Source organism: Leucopleurus acutus (genome assembly GCF_964270905.1).
Source record: "Leucopleurus acutus genome assembly, chromosome: 8".
Taxonomy (NCBI): Eukaryota; Metazoa; Chordata; class Mammalia; order Artiodactyla; family Delphinidae; genus Leucopleurus; species Leucopleurus acutus.
Genome location: NC_139151.1, coordinates 16,293,695 through 16,313,853, shown reverse-complemented (window position 1 = coordinate 16,313,853; position 20,159 = coordinate 16,293,695). Strand labels below are relative to the sequence as shown.

The 20,159-nt window shown below is 38.9% G+C and overlaps 1 protein-coding gene and 1 pseudogene across 2 annotated transcripts in view; one reads left to right on the top strand and one right to left on the bottom strand.

The window, feature by feature from the left end:
* The window catches only part of SIK3 (SIK family kinase 3), a 248,309-nt gene that overhangs the window by 115,089 nt on the left and 113,061 nt on the right, over positions 1 to 20,159 (bottom strand). The gene's annotated exons all lie outside the window — the stretch shown is intronic.
* LOC309965899 (small ribosomal subunit protein eS1-like) lies at positions 9,375 to 10,576 on the top strand (annotated as a pseudogene). Its single transcript has one exon. The product of its transcript is annotated as a small ribosomal subunit protein eS1-like (transcript).

Sequence of the window (20,159 nt, the reverse complement as noted above, 5' to 3'; positions counted from 1 at the left end):
GCAGGTCTTTAGGTGATTTTTATTTTTCTATACTTCTCTGTTTGGGCTGTACTGAACAGGGAAAATAAAATAATTCATGCATGCACAATGTCTGGGGGATAGAGAATTGAGAGCTTACCTGCACTGACAAAATATACCATGAAACATGCATTATTCTTGGAAGTATTTCTAAGGTGGAACACGGTATATCGCGCATAATTAATAAATGAAAATTTTCTGGTGACGACTGGGAATTCAAGGCATAGAAGGGACATTTTTAAGGCAAAAAAGAAAATAACTTCTCAGTTCCAGTAATTCCCATCTGGTTAACATTTACCGTCTCAGAAAACAGAAGTCCTAGGAATGTCTCTAACACAATGGGCAACTCCCTCAGCCTAACTGACATTATTGTTGTTGTTATCTTAACATTTACATGGTGCCAACAATACTTTGTATGCTTTACAGAACATTAAATCAACTCCTGGCCTGTAGGTTTACCACTTAAATGAACTGAACAAAAAGATCTTTAAAAAGGGACGGGGGGAGATAGGAGAAGAGGACGGAGTTGATAAAAAACATGAAGGTAAGGTTAGAATTACTTACAAAGTATCAGTCCCCGTTCCATTTTCAGGTATTTATTTTGGATTGACCAAATCTCAGAAGTCTAAGAGGGGGATTTAGATTGAGATTGACGGCTGAATTCTAAGGGAGCTATTTAAAAGGATGCCCTGAAGCCTTTTTTAAAGGAAGAATTTAAAGGAAGAATTTAAAGGAAGGGCAGGAAAGAGGGAGAGGCCCAAAGAAGATTGGAGGGCAAACAGGAGCTTTGAGAAGAGAGGAGGGATTGGGCAGAAAAGCATAGAGAAATGGGGAGGAAAAGGGTAAGAGCTAAATGGTTTAACAAGGAAGTCCTAATAGTTTAAAGTGGCTACCAAAGCAAATGGTATAATGAAACGATACTAATTGTTACAGAAATGTTTTGAAATAAAAGAAAAACAGAACAGCAGTTAGTCCAAGGAGAAATTTAAAGTTATGGTAGGAAATTAAGCTATGAAAGATGAAATTTTCGTGCCAGAGAAGAAAGACTGGACATGTGAGTAAAGAACTTGGCAATGGCCTGGACTGTGAGGTCAGAAGGAAGCAGAAAGCTGAATGGATTTCAAGATGAATTTTCTTAATGAAGTACATGCTACTCCTTCCTAGAGTGCCAGCTCATAGGTAAAAATAACACAGACTCACAGAAGGATTGTGCTCTTCCCAAGAACGGTATTTGTCAAGGAGTCTGTGTACTGTTAGGCACATTTAGATGCAGCACCTAGAACACTCAAAGCTTTTTAAATCACCAGCTGGAAAGAGAGCTAATCTCCCCAATGGAGATTTATTACACTGAGCATCTTGCTAACCTTACAATGAACGGTAGTGTTGTTCCCAGTGAACAAAGTCAGCAACAGTTCATATTTTAAATTGTTTTAAATTATATTAATATGCCCCCAAAGCCTAATAACATAGCCTGCAGTAGCAGGAGGTTGATCGAACCAAAGGGAACACAATAACAGTTGAAAAGCCATTCTAAATTCCTCATCTCTTTGCATCTCCCAATTATTTGGTAATGAAGACTAAGGGAAAATAGGAAACAATCTCCATTATCAGATAAGCATCTTACCCTCCCTACTTCTGAAACTCTTACCTGTCATGCATCCTTAGGTGTCAGGACTGTGAGCTAATTGTGAAGATGTACATCTTCGTCAAGCCAGGCATTTCTAGTCTGAATGGTTATAACACTGGGCTGTCTGTCTTCCCTGCAGCAGCCCAGAGTTAGAGCCAGCTTCCCTGTACCCATCAGGAACACTGCACCAAGCACCTTCTGAGGGGCTTTCCTAATCCCAGCTGCAAACCATAAGTGCTGGCAGGAAATGTCCCCCTGGGATTCCCCCAAAATGGGAATATTTTTGTGTGGTGGCTTTTTGCATTTATTCCGACTTCAATGAGTTCCTTTTATTAAGTAGTCATCACATTTTCAAACCAAATAGATTTTATTTCCATAATGAATGTCTGCGTCTCATGTGAAGTGAACAGTGAAGTTTAAGTGACTTAAATCACTCGCCTGCATAGTCTAACTGGAACATTAATTAATTCTCAAATTTCTGATATTTATTTTAAAGGCAGGAGGAGGAATGTTGATAAACAACAGTGCCATAGAAAAAAATCTGAAAAACTGTTTCAGCAAAGTATAGCTCATTATTATATGGATTATTGCTATTAGATTGGCCAAAAAGTTTGTTCAGTTAGTGAATACGTTGTTCAGTTCAGTTCTTGGTGGAAATTACTTTTATTTTTACTTAAAACTGAATGAACTTTTTGGCCAACCCAATACATATCACATGTATGTTAACATTATTGTACCCATATTAAATGTAAAAACACAACTACATGAAGTATGTACTTCATATCACAGTTAACATTTAATAAGATTGTTCGTCCTTTCCCTTAGCAGGATTACATGCATCCTAAATTCTGACTTTCTATAATAGTCCTAAATTGACATTACAGTACAAGTCTAGAATTCTAAAAAGCTACTAGAAGTACCAGCAAGGATTTTACTTTTCAATAAGCTACCATAATTATGTATTAATTCACTAAAATATTAAGTATAGTTAATAACAGTGAGGGTTTTTTAAAAAATCATTAAAAGCATCCACAATTTAAGCAAAAACCAACCTATTTATTACACTGTCTACTGGGCCCTCTTTTGATGACAGTATTGTTTTTAAGCAAATGGATATGACTCCTAATTCACTGCCAAAGAGACCCAAAAGAATCTCCAGACATCAGAAATAGTTTCATTTAAGACAGACATATTTGCATAAATATCTTTTTAGAAAACTAACAGACCATGAGAAACATCACCCAAAAAATCACAAGGAACGAGAATTATGAGATGAGAAATGAAGGGAGAATAGAGAGCGGGGGGAAAAGAAAATAAAATGTTAATTGATAATAACTTCACACTAAAAGTAATTACCCCTCCCTATTCTTTTTTAAATTTATTTTATTTTTATTTATTTTATTTTTGGCTGCGTTGTGTCTTCGCTGTGCGGGCTTTCTCTAGTTGCGGTGAGCGGGGGCTACTCTTCGTTGTGGTGTATGGGCTTCTCACTGCAGTGGCTTCTCTTGTGGAGCACAGGCTATAGGCGCGTGGCTTCAGTAGTTGTGGCACATGGGCTCAGTAACTGTGGCTCACGGGCTCTAGAGCGCAGGCTCAGCAGTTGTGGCATATGGGCTTAGTTGCTCCGCGGCATGTGGGATCTTCCTGGGCCAGGGATCGAACCCGTGTCGTGTCTCCTGCATTGGCAGGCAGATTCTTAACCACTATGCCACCAGGGAAGCCCTATCCCTCCGTATTTAAAGATCTCTTTGAATTCTCCTGAGATCTCGGGGTCACAGATTTCTTTAGAGATCATACTTGCATTCTTTGAAACAAAGTCAAAGAAAATTCCAATAAATCAAATGTACTTTTCTGAGTAGAAGATGGCACAGAATAAAGAGTTCTGGTAGGAAAGACATAAAAACTAACACATACAGTAGCAGAATCTTTTTCCCTCTGAACAAAATCTCATAGAAGCTCTAATACATAAGATGAGGAATGGGAGAAGCACCTACTCTGGTTAACTCTGGGTAAGAGGTCCAGAGACAGACAAAACTTTTCAGAACCCTAGGGCTCTGGAGAACAATTCAGAAATCACTGGGACAGCAAAAAGAGAACTGGAGTGAGTTGAGATCTAGAAACATTTGTGACCTTGGGCATATCACCTTACCTCTATAGTCCTCAAGGTCCTTATCTACTAAATGAAAGGTGTGACTGTAAGTGACTTGCAGGCAGAGTTATCAAGACAAGGTCTCACCATGCCAATTCCTATGTAGAACTCTGAGAGACTCTGGTGTTGCTTCTTTTACATTTTTATTTTATTTTTTTAAGTTCCAAGGTTCATTCACATAAAATCAATCAGAATCACCAAACAGTTCTCAATCTTGAACAACTAAAATATTTAAGCCATCTAGTTTTACAGTGCTATATAATATAGAACGATATGATAAGCAGAAAGATGTATTTACCACATTTGAGATAACCTCAGTGAGTAAGCTCTCAAGTATTACCTTTCTTACTTAAACAGCAATTAAATACATTGAAGCATAATACCACTGTCTACCTAGGAAAGCCTTGGCATTTTTGCTGCTAATATTTTCTCTATTGGTAAAATCAGTATCTCCTACCACTAAGACTAAGAAAACTGATCATCAATAATATTATTAATTTCCATTCCACTTACAGAACAAACAATGGTAGTCTAAATTAAATGGAATGTGATGCAGGCCACAATTAAATCAAACTAATTAAGCCATAAATTATAAACAAATTAGGAAGATGTCAATATAGAAACCAAAAATCCAAGTCTAAGAATCTTATCCAAATTTGATAGTTTCCATCTATAAAAAGAATCTTAGAAATGAGAAAATTGAAGTGTCAAGTTAGTTTTATATTTTTTCTTTGTGTGTTAGACAAGTTAATCCCAACATATTAAACATAATAAAAATAGCTTTAAATTTATTAAGCACTTAATACGTGCCAAGGCAGTTACTTTTTACTTTTTATTATGAAAAATTTCAAATATATATAAAAGTAGACAGTAATACAATTAAATCATCAATCAGCTTCAACAATTTTTAACTCATGGTCAATCCTGTTTCATCTATACCTCTAACAATTTCCTCCAAAATCCCAATTGCCATAACATTTCATTTGTAAATATTTCAGTATGTACCTCTAAAAGGATCCACTCTCTTATCTTAAAACATAACTACGGAACAGTTATCACACTTGAAAAAAATAACAATAATTATAGGCATTAACTCAATCTTCACAACAACCCTGTGAAGTAGGTACTACTATCATTCCCATTTAAAACTGACGCACAAACCAACCAGGTAATTTGCCCAGGTTATACGGTACTAAATAGCAGAGGCAGAATTTGAACCCAAGCATTTGAGCTCTAGAACCTGAACCCTTAACTACACACTATGTTTTGCTGCCTCTCGAAACTAGATTTTACGGTAAGGAGTTCTTAAATATAAACATAGTAAACTGATTAACAAAGGAATGAATGACAGAATCAGAAGTCAGCAAAATTTTGAAACCGGGAAAATACATCACAGTACTTCACCTCTCCTCCAACTTCTTTCTTCATCTTCTGCTGGTATGCTCATGAACACCTCTACCTTCCTTCGTTTAACATAATGCCAATTATTACAAGGTTTGTTCTTCTCACTACAACCAGCTCCACCAGGTTAAGCTGATATTTGGGATGTACTCTCTGACTAGCTTTCATCAAAACAGACTCACTGGGTGCAGTCCTACTCAAAATTAAATATTCTCTACAGAAGTCATAAGATGTAGCAGACAGACCCTAAGGTGACCAACCTCCAGTGATTGCACACACCATACATTCATTCATGATTTTGTGTAATCTCTTCTCTCCCCTCCATCAAGCTGGAAGTCCTGATGAAGCAAGTGGCCATGTTTGAGAAGCTCCTAAGAAAAGGAACTGTGGATGGTCTCAAAGAACTGTAGGCCACCTCTCTAGAACCTGCGGGCAGCCTCCAGCCAACAGCCAGCAAAAAGTCAGTCATAAAGCCACAAAAAAATAAACTCTACCAGTAGTCAGAATGGTCTTTGGAGTGGGTTCTTCCCCACTGGGGCCTCCAGATAAGAATGCAACCCACCCAATATCTTGATTACAGCTTTATGAGACCCTGAGCAGAGGGTCTCCTGACCCACAGAAACCATGAAATAAAAATGTGTGCTGCTCCTACCTCGACTGGGGAGTCGGCAGTGACTCCCGTGAGGAAGCGATACTTAACTGAGCTCTGATAGATGAACAGGCGTTAACTGGGGGGACGAATGGTCAAAGGTCCCAAAATTGGGGTAGCATGGCAAACAAAGACTGAAAGAAAACGAGTGTGCTTAGAACAGGGTAGAGAAGGAAGACCAGACTGAGGAGGGCCTCATAGGCCCTGGGAAAGAAAGTGATTTGGAGGACTTTATCCTGAAAGCTATGATTAAAAAGTTTTAAGCAGTGGGTACCATAACACCTGAATGTCCCAGAGACATCTTTAATTCAACTGTACAAAATCCAATTTCATTATCCCTATTTCTCACTTCCCAATTTCTATAAATGGCACTATCCTTCTTCTAGCTAGGAAATGACAAACAGGCTACATTATTTTACATTCCTACCAGAAATGCAGGAGAAGGTTCTAATTTCTCCACATCCTCACCAATACTTGTTATTGTCCATCTTTTTTTAATTATAGCCATCCTGAAGGGTATGAAGTGATACTTCATTGTGGTTTTAATTCTCATTTTCCTAATGACTAATAATGTTGAGCATCTTTTTAAGTGTTTATTGGGCAGCTGTATACCTTCTCTGTTCATTTTTTAATTAGGTTGTCTTTTTATTATTGAGTTGTAAGAGTTCTTTATATATTCGCAATACAAATCCCTTATCAGATATATGATTTGCAAATACTTTCTCTTCATTCTGTGATTTGTCTTTCACTTTTTTGATGGTATTGTGTACAGCACAAAAGTTTCTAATTTTGATGTGGTTCAATTTAATGTTTTTTCTTTTGTCCCTTGTGCTTTTGGTGTCCTACCTAAGAAACCACTGCCTAACTCCAGATCACAAAGATTTACTCCCATGTTTTCTTCTAAGAGTTTTACAGTTTTAGCTCTTACATTTATATCTTTGATCCATTTTCAGCTGATTTTTGTGTATGGTGTAAAGCAGGGGTCCAACTTCACTCTTTTGCATGTGGATATCCAGTTGTCCCACCATCATTTGTTGAAAAAACTATTCTTTCTCCATTTAATTGTCTTGGCACTCTGTCAAAAGTCAAATGACCACATTTGGCTTTTATTTCTGGACTCCTGAACCTATTCCACTGATCTGTCCTTACATATACTATATACTGTCTTGTCTCCTAGTTCTTGATATTCTAGATGTTGATATTCACCTTACTCTCTTAAGGTTGGTGTTAATTACACAAAACAATGGGTTTTGTAAAGTCTCAAGCACCCAACACAGGACCTAGGACCCAGAACCCAGAGCAACTATTTATAATTATTTAGCAACTATTAATTATTAATAGCAACTATTAATGAAACAAACCGAAAAGATTTCTGCTTGCGATTTAGGGGGAACTTTTAAAATTATTTTTAAAAAGGTCAATTGATAAAGCAAATATTAAAAATCGAGATGAAAATAACCAACTTAGCAAAATAACAACAGAGAAATAGAACTAAGAAAGAACTGGAGTAACAGTTACTAGGCAACCACAACAATTACTAAAGGGGACGACTACTCCAAATTTTTATTCCAGTTAATTCATTCATTAATGTAACTGTGTATGTTAGATTCTAACTACTTCTTTTAAAAAAGAAAGAAAGGACTGAGGTGCTTACAAAATCAAATACATAAAATAAGACAATTAAAAAAAAATCAATAAATTCTTTCCTCCTATTTTCTCAAAGCTATAGTGCCCTTGGGAAAGGGCCAAACACTTCTAGATCAGCAGATATGCAAAGGATTCATTAGCATTAAGTCCATTAGTCTACAGGCAACACACACGGGGAAACTTCTAATATATGAAACAAGGACAAACTGTGTTAGATTCTTCAAAGGATAGATATAGGAAGTTCTGGCCCTCACCTCCCCAAATCTCTGCTTTTTAACCAAAAAAGAATAAAGAAAAGTGAGGGTTTCTTTGTCCTCTGGTTCCTCCAAAGTAGGTCAGGTCTGTGTGTAATTATTGGCTTTAGCATTCCTTCAGAAAAGGAAGAGATGTCAATGCATGGAGATTTTTAAAAACAGCACACTCAGGCTAGGGGTAGAGGCAAAAGAGTGCCTCTGCTGCTTACCAAAAAAATAAACTAAGAACAGTCTTTTGTTTTTAAAAATCGTAAGTCAATTTTAAGACAGGTAGGATAAGAGGCCTAATTTCTCATTCTAAGGCTACAAACCCCTGAACTTCTTGAACATGTGGATAAATCCTCCTTGTTTCATCTTCTTCCTAGTCATGCTCCCTACTTAGCAAGGTTGACATGAAGAAACCGTGAAAAACAAATTCAAGATATATTTACCGGAGGATTTTCTATGTAAGAACACCTACCAAAAGATTAATTAAGAACTAGTATTTTGCATTACCAAATCTTTCCTTAGAAAAAGAATCACTCTGGGGTTCTTTTTAACAATATGCTCATAGAAATTTTTATTGTGAAATACGTCACATACAAACCACAGTTCCTTATGTGCTTTTCTATTCTAGTCCCTATTTCAAGACAATCACTATCCTAAAATTTATATTATCATTCCTTTGCTTTTCTTTACAGTTTTACCCTATATGTATCACCAAACAACATATTATTTAGATTTGCCTGTTTTTAAATTTTATATCAAGAGAATCAGACTGATCATTGTTAACTGCCTTTTTTTGATCCTTATAATGTATTTATAATATTCCTCCATGAAGATGCATGCAGTGGTACCTAATTCACAATATTTATGCTAAATAGTCATTCTTTTACAAATATACCATCTTTATTATTGCTTTACAGTTGCTGGACATTTAGGTTGTTTGCATTTTTAGCTATTACGAACAGTATTTTAAATATTCTTATACTTGTCTCCAGGGCCATGAATACAAAAGTTTCACTAGGGTATATATTTAGGAACCAATAAGTAAAGCCAAATTGTTTTCCAAAATGGTCATATCCAACAGTGGGACTGTTCCCACTGTCCCATATCATCACCAACAACTGTTATTTCTCATTTTTGCCAGTCTGGTGAGTGGTGGGGAGCAAAGAGTTCCTCGCTGTTTTAATTTGTATTTCCTTGATTACTGAAAAGGTTGAGGATCTTTTCATATGTTCACGGACCATCTATTTCAGCCTCTGTGAAATAAACTTGTTCGCGACTTTCCCATTTTCTTTTTTTTTAATTTGAAAAGTTCTTTTATATTCTAGATGAACTTTGTCAGTACATCTTCTCTCAAGTTGTGGCTTATTTTTTCACTCTCTTTATGGTGTCTTTTTTTAAGTAAATTTTTTGATTGAACTATAACAGATATGCAGAAACATCTCCAAATTATAAGTGTAGCCCACATACGAAAAAGCAACTTGGCCCTTTTGGCTCTATGAGCAGCACCATGGCGGTCGCCAAGAACAGGCACCCTTCTAGGAGGCCTCACTTTTAGTCTAGTGCAAATTACCTAGACTATACGAAGGTGATAAAAGCATATTATAAGTGATTTTTTTCCTATTGTGAAAAATAAAAAAGAACAAGCGCCTTACAAAAGGCAGCAAAATGGGAGTCAAGAAGAAAGTGGTTGATCCATTTCCTAAGAAAAATTGGTATGACATAAAAGCACCAGTATGCTCACTATAAGAAATACTGGAAAACCACTAGTTACAAGAACTCAAGGAATGAAAATCACATCTGATGGCTTCAAGGGTAGTATTTTTGAAGTGAGCCTTGCTGATCTGCAGAAGGATGAAGTCGCATTTTGAAAAGTCAAGCTAATTACTGAGGATGTTCAAGGTAAAAACTGCCTGACTAATTTCCATGGAATGGATCTTAGCCATGACAAAATGTGCTCCGTGGTCAAAATGGCAGACCATGATTGAAGCTCATGTTGATGTCAAGACTACCAATGGTTACTTGCTTCATCTATTCTGTGTTGATTTTACTTAAAAACACAACACTCTGATGCAGAAAACCTCTTAGACTGAGCATCAACAGGTCCACCAAACTTGGAAGATGATGGTAGTAATCATGACCTGAGAGGTGCAGACAAATGACTTGGAAAAGTGGTCAATAAATTGATTCCAGACAGCATTGGAAAAGACAGAAAAGACTTGCCAATCTACTTATCCACTCCATGATGTCTTTGTGAGAAAAGTAAAAATGCTGAAGAAGTCTAAGTTTGAACTGGGACTAAGTTTGAGCTTCATGGTGAAGGTGGTAGTTCTGGAAAAGCCACTGGGGATGAGACAAATGCTAAAGTTGAACGGGCTGGTGGAAATGAGCCACCAATCCAAGAATATGTTTAAGATTCAGAGAAAAAATCCGATTTGTGGGGAAAGAAAGCAATTTTGGGTTCTCAATAATTTTTAAGAGTGTAAGAAGTCCTAATATCAAAAAGTTTGATAACTGCTAAATCAGACATATGTGGTATCTTATTCTCCGTGCCATTAAACCTCATATGTCCCATCTCTCCTTTCTCTGTACTAAATTTCAGAAATTTTCTTCAGATCTATCTTCCACTTCACTCTTGAATTCTATCCAATCTATACCATCCTTCCATTGTGTTTTGTCATTTTTTTCTCTAAATTTATTTATTTATTTATTTTTGGCTGCGTTGGGTCTTTGTTGCCACACGCGGGCTTCTCTAGTTGCAGCGAGCGGAGGTTGCTCTTTGCTGCAGTGCGCAGGCTTCTCATTGCGATGGCTTCTCTTGTTGCGGAGCACGGGCAATAGGCACGCGGGCTTCAGTAGTTGTGACACGTGGGCTCAGCAGTTGTGGCTCGCAGGCTCTAGAGCGCAGGCTCGGTAGTTGTGGCGCACAGGCTTCGCTGTTCCACGGCATGTGGGATCTTACCGCACCAGGGATCGAACACGTGTCCCCTGCATTGGCCGGCAGATTCTTAATCACTGCACCACCAGGGAAGCCCCTGTCATTTGTTTTTTATTTCTAGAAGTTCTGCTGAGACTGGGCTCTTCTTTCACACCTTCCTCAACAATTTTGAGTCTCTTCACATACCGTAATTTTAATCTCCTCTTTTATTTCTTTAAACATCTACAGTCTTTACAAGACTAATGATTACCGCTGATGTTTTAGTTATCTAACACTGTGTAACAAACCTCCCCAGAACTTTGTGCATTCAAACAACAACAATCACTTATTTTGCTCACAAATTTGCAATCTGCCCAGGGCTCAGAAAGGACAGCTTGTTTCTGTTCCATGTGGCACCACCTAGGGCTGCTTGACAGGAAGTTGGAGGATCCAGTTTCCAGAGGCTTCTCACAAGGCATCAACAGGTTAGCACTGGCTGGCAGCTGGCAGCTTAGGCCTCAGTTCATCTCCACATGGGTCTCTCCATGGACTGCATGGGCTTTTTCACAGCATGGTGATGGGTTCCAATAATGAGCATCCCAAGAGAGCAAGGAAGGTGTGCGGCATTTCTATGACTTAGCCTCAGAATTCACATAATATCACTTCCGTGTTGACTGACTTTTGGTCAAAGCAGTCAGAAAGCCCTGGCTAGGTTCAGTGGAATGAGACAGACTCTACTTTTTTTTTTTTTTTTTTTTTTTGCGGTACGCGGGCCTCTCACTGTTGTGGCCTCTCCCTTTGCGGAGCACAGGCTCCGGACGCGCAGGCTCGGCGGCCATGGCTCACGGGCCTAGCCGCTCCGCAGCATGTGGGATCTTCCAGGACGGGGGCACAAACCCGTGTCCCCTGCATCGGCAGGCGGACTCTCAACCACTGCGCCACCAGGGAAGCCCCAGACTCTACTTCTTGATAGCAGAATAGCAAGGTTCTAGAAGGGCACATGGGCTGGGAAATACTGCGGCAGCCATCTTTGGAAAATATAATCTGCTACACCTGACTCACTCATAGTTGCTTGTCTTCTTGTGCAAGCTCACATTTCTTGCAACTTTATCCATAAAAATTTTTGAGGTCTGTCCACAGAGATTTAAATTTGATTCTCCCAGACTCTGGGAATCACAACCAACTAGGACTACTAACAACAAAGTTAGCAGCTGAGAGATTTTCAGGCCTTACAAGTAGTGCAAAATCCTGGCTGCAAATCCACGTGAGGGCAAGCTTCTGTTTAGGCAGTTTCTTGGGAGACTTTTTCTCCTCTCCATTCAGACCCAAGGCATTAATATGCAAGTCTCTGTATGCAGGGAATTTTTTCTCCTACTCATCCATTGAGAAGTCACCTTTCTGGGATCCCAGTTTTATATAGGGCAGTTTCTAATATGACCTCCCACTCTGCTTGGACACTGTTTTCTTCTCTTGTCCCTCCTCCCTTTGGCTCTAAAGCCATAGGAAACCCTCAGCACAAACATCACCATCAGTGCTTACTCTACATTGTGGAATCATGGTTTCTAGTCCTTTCAAGGCCTTCAGTTGTTTTTCTCACATGGGCTTCAGTATTTTACATATATTTTTCCTTTCCCCAGCTTCATTTTAAAATGTTCTGACCAGAAGGGAATTCTCTGCACATCTAATCTACCATATTACTGTCAAAGAAATTACTCACCATTCATTTTAAGCTATTTCACTTACTAAAAAAAGATAAATAATGTCAGGAATACATCTATGTTTTTAAAAGGCAGCCATGTAAAATACCATATTTACTTGGATGGAAATGCTTTGGAAAATGTCCTTAATTAATACACTTCCCACAAAGCAAATCAGAAGGAACTTAAACTTATTAGAAACAGTAACTTTTGCCCCAGATTCTTCACATCTCTTAAACTCTATTGGGCTCTATGCCCTTGTACGTATTTTTTTTTAATTTATTTATTTTATTTGTTTATTTTTGGCTGTGTTAGGTCTTCCTTGCTGCGTGGTCTTTCTCTAGTTGCAGTGAGCAGGGGCTACTCTTCCTTGAGGCGCATGGGCTTCTCACTGCAGTGACTTCTCTTGTTGCGGAGCATAGGCTCCACGAGCGCAGGCTTCAGTAGTTGTGGTAGTTGGGCTCAGTAGTTGTGGCTTGCGGGCTCTAGAGCACAGGCTCAATAGTTGTGGCGCATGGGCTTAGTTGCTCCGCGGCATGTGGGATCTTCCCAGACCAGGGCTCGAACCCGTGTCCCCTGCATTGGCAGGCAGATTCTTAACCACTGAGCCACCAGGGAAGCCCCCTTGTACGTGTTTTAAACATGGTTTAGAACTGCACCACAACCCAAGGTAAAGGAAACTGTACCGATTTAAAGGAAAAAACAACAAACTATTTCTAGAGCCAATGTCTTAAGGTTAAAATTCAAAAAATAAAAAGATGAGGTCAATGTCATATAGGAAGAGGTAAGTTCAAGTTCTCTTTGGCAAAATGAAAATGAATTAACTGGATTTAATATTCATATGCATTTTTTGAAACATATTCTTAAGACTAAAGAAACAGCAGTTCATGAAAAAAAGAGCTATAAGCCACTGGAATAAAGCCTTTGCGCGTCAGATCTCCCCACCATGCTGAAAGCAATGGCTACAAATTACCATACTCCCCAAAAGATGACAGCCAAACTCTTCTATCCCAGAGGAAAAATGGCTATTGCAGCCATTAGTCAGCACTGCAGGAGGCTTAAGACTAAGTCACTGAACAGACCATTTATTGTTCTTCATCTTGTACAATATGACCTTTCCAGCTCAGCCTGCTAAACATCACAGTGGTCCATGAGGAGAAAATCCACATGGAAGCAAATTCCAAAATGCAATTTACCCTATAGGCAGCTTGCTTTTCCAGATTCTTCATCCCACTTTGCTCTACTCCCCTCTGGGTCATAACAGAACTTGGCAAATGTTAGAATTTGCTATGTATAAACTCTGGAGCCCAGATTAGAAAACTCAGCAAAGTATGCATTTGGTACTGGCAAAAATGGTCGCTTTGTGCACTGATTCAGATTTGCTAACTTAGGATATCTACGGTTTCAAAAATGTGTCTGCAACTGTTGAAATAAAAAAAATTGGAGAAAAGGCACGTGTCACACACATCCCAACATAGGCTTACGAGTCTTCTGAGATCATCCTCTCCGTACCAACAAAATACCAAGGCCATTACACAATCTGTGGTTTCTTCTCATAATTGAAGAAATTAATAGCTTTGGATGCAAAACTTAGATAGCTTTACTCTGAGATATTCTCCCAGCCTTGGAGCTCTGTGTATAGAATCCCAAAGTACCAGTTACCAGACTCCTAAGTAGAGGTCTACAAAAGGTTCTTTTCATTCACTAGCAATCTTTCTTCATAGAAAACTTCAAAAACGTCTTTTGGAAGAGTTTTCCACTTATAAAAAGAGTCAGCAACAAAGCCCTATTGTATAGTAGTTTGTGTTTACCAAGTTGATAAAATCCATCTATACTGTAATTTCATGTCATACTTTATTGATAGCTCTTTTCCTTATATTAAAATCAAAGAGTTAGCATCCTAACAAGGTAGAGAGTACACAGGATACATTTAGCACATGACGTATGACCAAGTTTAAAAGGGTTGAACCTGGAAAAGGTAAGTGCTCAGTTTGAATTGTAAGTAATCTGACATACTGATTTGGGGAGCAAAGCTACATTCTATAGTTTTAGGCAATGTAAATCTAAAGCATAACACAGCAATGAGTTTTTCCATCTGAGTAATAAGGGTATTCATATAAACTAATTACAGCCTAGAAATTAATTAACTGATCAAACCAGATGAGTTTACCCTTGGTAAATTAATAAGAGCTTGCTTGTCCATCTGGACATTAAAATGCTAGTCAGCAGAGGTTTTGTTATAACTTAATCTTTTCTGATTTGCTTTACATCAGAATTTTTTTGGCCTCCATTTGTTCACCTACATCTCTGGAAGTTCCTTTATACACATCCAATAAAAGCAAAACGAGTACTTAAGCTTGTACATATGATTCTAAGGGGCTATCTTTTTAATAAATTTTGCATTTATTTAGAGCAATAATGTACATGCATAAAGATATTATTGTTTAAAAAACTTATACTTTGTAATGCAGTCCCTTAACACACCCAAAAAAATCAGTGCAACTAATGCCTATTCAATGAATAGTATAACTACAAATAAAAAGGTCCTCATTTACTCCTGCACAGAAACTGAAGGACCTACTAGCATTAACCTCAATTCAGTATTTTAGACACACAGGCTTTACGGAGAAAATGAGTTTATAATTTCAGATACCTCTAACTGTCAAGTCACATAACCAGGTCTGGGTTTCTACAGGGCTGTGGTAGCTCACTTCAGTTAGTGAAGCAACCCATCAAGGGCATCAATCAGTCTGGTTGGGGGGAAAAAGCATCAATATATTTATTATATTTTGGATATATACATTTTTTTCAGTCCACTCTTCCACCTTTTTCTGAAAAACAATTTTTTGTTACACTCTAAACTTCTGGCTTTTGATATCAAGTAGAGAACCCCAATGTCATTAACGGTGCAGAAAGAAGAGCCTGGGCTTGAGGCAAGAGAATGAAATTGGAATCCCAACCCTACCACTTAGTTTTACATCTGTAGAACAACTACTTTAATAAAGTTGCTATAAAGGTTAAAAGATATATCACCTAGAACTGGTGATATAGCTGGCATAGAACAGATAACTAATAAATATTGGCTGTTCTTATTAGTACCAACACTATTATTATTATTATTATTATTATTCCTGATGGGTCCCTACCCTGTTTCCTAGCAATTCCAAACTTGTCACTTTCTTCAAGCCCTCTAGTCAAGTTCAAATCCCTAACTTTCAACAAATGACCCACTCTTGTGCTTGACAGAGAAAACAGACATGAAGAATTCCCTCAATTTCATGTCTCTAGATATCTTCATGCACCCAAATTTGCCTTTTCTTTTTCATTCTAGAAGAAGCAGGTCTTTCCTCCAACCTCAGGCAAGTAATAAGTGCCCAGTAACTGTTAGTCACTAACTATCATCCTCTTCCTCTTCCTCAACAAAAGGAACAGGAATTTCCAAACTCCACGTTACTGAAGACTGGCTGTTGCTCCAATTTCAGGCTTGGCAACTACCAGCACTCATGTGATTATGGAGAATGGCTACTGGTTTTACAGTAATCCATTACTCTCTTCTTCATCCTCAAAATCCATTTAGCTGACACAAAGGAGGTCAAGTTCTCATAAAATAACTAATGGTTCAAACTCATAGAAACAGAAAGTGGAATGGTGGTTGCCAGGGGCTGGGGGGAAGGGAAAATGGGGTATTTTTTAATGGGCATAGAGTTTCGGTTTTGCAAGATGAAGAAAGTTTTGGAGTGTGGTTGCACAACAATGTGAATGTACTTAACACTACTTAACTGTATACTGAAAAACAGGTAAAATGACAAGTTTTATGTTAGTGTTAATTTTACCACAATTTAAATACATACATACTGGTACTAGCTCAAGGCCACCCCAATATGACCTCTGCCAACCTTTGCCCTGAATTCATTTTCTGGACTCCTATTCAAATTAGGGTGAAAGTTCATTTAGCCATTTCAGTTTGTTCAAGCAAATTCCTGACCAACATCTAGATAACTTATATAACCTATGTTTTTATAAAAGATAAAAAAGATGCCATGTTGTTGAGGGATACTTGGGGGTTAGGATTGAATTCTCAGAGATAACAAGTACAGCATCTGCTTCCCTCCACCAAGCAGAAATAAATATTAAAATAATTCTCCAAGAATACTACTCACACTCCCAGTGGAATCTTCTGACATTGGCACACAGGATACTTGGGACAGAGGTATGGAAGTGAATAAACATGTGGTAGAAAGCTCTCTTAACATAACCTGCTCCAGTGAAACTCACCAAATGAAACCCATGTCGTAGGAAAAAATTTGACTTGAGATGTAAATATTTATAAAAACTGTGACTTAAAGACCATCTATTTTTAGGAGAGAAAATATGCAGTAAATCTAACACAGCAACAAACTAAAATGCAGGGTGAAAAGATAATAGTAAACCATTTCAACCAGAATAAGAAACTGTACTTTTGAGAGTTTTTTTTTTTTTTTTTTTTTTTTTTTTTTTTGTGGTACGCAGGCCTCTCACTGTTGCGGCCTCTCCCGTTGCAGAGCACAGGCTCCGGACGCGCAGGCTCAGCGGCCATGGCTCACGGGTCCAGCCACTCCGCGGCATGTGGGATCTTCCCAGACCGGGGCACGAACCCATGTCCCCTGCATCGGCAGGCGGACTCTTAACCACTGCGCCACCAGGGAGGCCCGAGAGTTATTTTTAAAATGTTAAGTATTCACTCTTTACCTCAAGAATCATTATACAGAGAACTGAGTGTGTTAAACACATGCAAACACATATGAACAAAAGCTAGGTTTGGCTGTATTCACAGAACTTACCTGTAGTTGGGTGGTACAACTCCCACTCACCTCTTGAAGTATGTAAAGGACATTACCTCAACACAAAGGACATTACCTCAACACAGAACCATGTAATGTTAACACTAGAAATATCTTATTCTAACCCAAGCCCTTTGTTTCATAGATGATGAAACTGAAGCACTGAAGGGATAAGTAAAACCTATGTACAAAATAAATTATGAGATCCCAGCATATAAAAATTCAGTAACTTTCTAATATACCAACATTAATTTATAAGAAGATGTGATGATGATAATTTTTAAAAGAACACATTCACAATAGCCACAAACTATCTCAAGCCTTGGAAAAAGCATTACAAAAATGTGTGAGAATTTTATGGAGAAAGCTAGAAAACGTTAGTAAATGACCTAAAAGAGGACACATGCCGTGTCCATAGACAGAAATGCCTAACGTTGAAAAGACCTCAATTCTCCTTCTTGCCCCTATGTAAGTCACACTCTAGTCTCTCTTCCAAATAAAACTACAATAAACAAAAGAATATTCTTCTATGTTGTGGGCGATAATGGCAAAGGGACGCAGGGGTAAAAAATATAAGGATAAACCAGGAAAATAAGTCATCTTACCCAAGCAGTTTAAACCTTAAATGCAGGTTTCTAGCCTATAACGCCTAGCCAGCAGGACTCTTCCTTCTACATTCATTATTTCTGCGAGTTCAAATGTCCCTCAGATGATCTGTGTTTTCATGCAATTCTCTATATTTGCATTAAAAATCAGTAAAGCCTTTTAAAATGTAAAGTGAACTTTGGAAACAATGTGGGCAGACCGGAAACTAATTTAACATTGTAACTTCATAGCCCACCTTACACTTCTTTAAAGTCTGTACAAACTTGCACTTCAGTATTCTGCCACTGTGCTTCCTGAAAACAACACCAATAGAAACTATCTTTCTAAGTCCCTACAGATCAAGAAGACAAGGTCAGCCCCCCACCCCACCCACAACGCCACACACACCTCCAGGACCAAAAAGATACAGCACCATAAAATCCTAATAAAAGTTCTGCATTAAAACTAAAGGCAACCCAAGTTATTTTCAGTGAGTAGTCTAAGATAAAGAAGGGGGGCTTCCCTGGTGGCGCAGTGGTTAAGAATCCTCCTGCCAATGCAGGGGACACGGGTTCGAGCCCTGGCCCGGGAAGATACCACATGCCGTGGAGCAACTAAGCCGGTGCACCACAACTACTGAGCCTGTGCTCTAGAGCCCGTGAGCCACAACAACTGAGCCCGCGTGCCACAACTACTGAAGCCTGCGCACCTAGAGCCCACGCTCCGCAACAACAGAAGCCACCACAATGAGAAGCCCACGCACAGCAACGAAGAGTCGCCCCCGCTCGCCGCAACCAGAGAAAAGCCCACGCGCAGCAACGAAGACCCAACGCAGCCAAAAATATAAATAAATAAAAGGAATTGAGTAAATTAAAATGAAAAATTAGACCTGACCCTGTGCAATTAACTTCCTATTACTGTGGACTTCCAAATTAAAATCCCATGTGTAGATTTTGACACGTGAAGTAGAACGAGGTGGGACAATTAACAACTAAATCTTTAACCTAAGCAAGATAGTTTCTGACAGTTTAACTCAAAAAGGTAACTAAAAATACACATAGGGCCTAAGTTAAACCTTACTGCAAACTGGGAAATAAGCAATTGAAACTTCTGTTCTAATAACTTCCGAGTCTCTTTAATATTTTATTACACCAGATCCAAAGCTGCCAAAGTTTAAATATCAGTCTGGAGACAGGGGCAAAAGATTCTTTTTCCCCTCTCCTGCAGAAAAAAATAAATTGGAAACCGTAGATATTCTGTGAGAAGGCAGTAAGACAGTCTGTGTTTTAACGGTGCAGTCATGTAAAGTCTATGGCCAGACACACCGACTATGCGAGCTGCTTGGCAAGCAATACAACATGGGGTTTACTAATACCAATCACTGTAGGGCTCTTGACTAGCCAAGTACCAGCAAATGTGCACTAAGTCTACAATTCAGAGGTGAGAACTTTCCTGAATACAAAGCTACTATAGAGGCCAAGTGTCTAGACTTGAGGAGGAGGAAACCTGCCAACATCAGAGAGCTTCCCCAGATTAAAGAATGAACATTTTCCCCCTTTGAGAGAGAACGGGAGAAAATGTTATGAATGAGCCCCAACAGTCAGAAAGCTAACCAAAGTTGGGTATATCCTGTATACATTAATGAATAAAGCAACAAGTCTAAACTTACGGGCCTGCAGAATACAGATTTGAATATCTTAGTATAACAGTACGGATTATTTTATTAAAATAAATATTTAAAAGTACATTTAAAAAACATTATTTCTCCAGTTTCTTCAAGAATATAGGACAGGGGCTTCCCTGGTGGCGCAGTGGTTGGGAATCCGCCTGCCAATGCAGGGGACACGGGTTCGAGCCCTGGTCCAGGAGGATCCCACATGCCGCGGAGCAACTGGGCCCGTGTGCCACAACTGCTGAGCCTGCGCTCGAGAACCCGCGTGCCACAACTGCTGAAGCCCTCATGCCATGGCTGCTGAGGCCCGCGTGCCTAGAGCCCGTGCTCTGCAACGGGAGAGGCCACCGTGGTGAGAAGCCCGTGCACCACAATGAAGAGTAGCCCCCGCTCACCGCAACCAGAGAAAGCCTGCACGCAGCAACGAAGACCCAACGCAGCCATAAATAAATAAATAAATTTTAAAAAAGAATATAGGACAAAAGACCAGTGAACTATATCCCTAGAGTTAAACAGGAATAACCTCTTTGACAGGCTCTCAATTCTTAAACCTTAGTTTTCCTTAAGGCTCTCTCTCTCTGCTTAGGCTGCTACTCAGTCACTCCTCCCAGACTCAGATATCTCCAATCAGACCATAATAGCTTCCATGTCTGTATCTCCAGGCTTCATATTTCCAACCATCACCCCCTGGATATCACCCTCATCTTCTCCATTATACTGGAAAGTCAGCCCATCCAT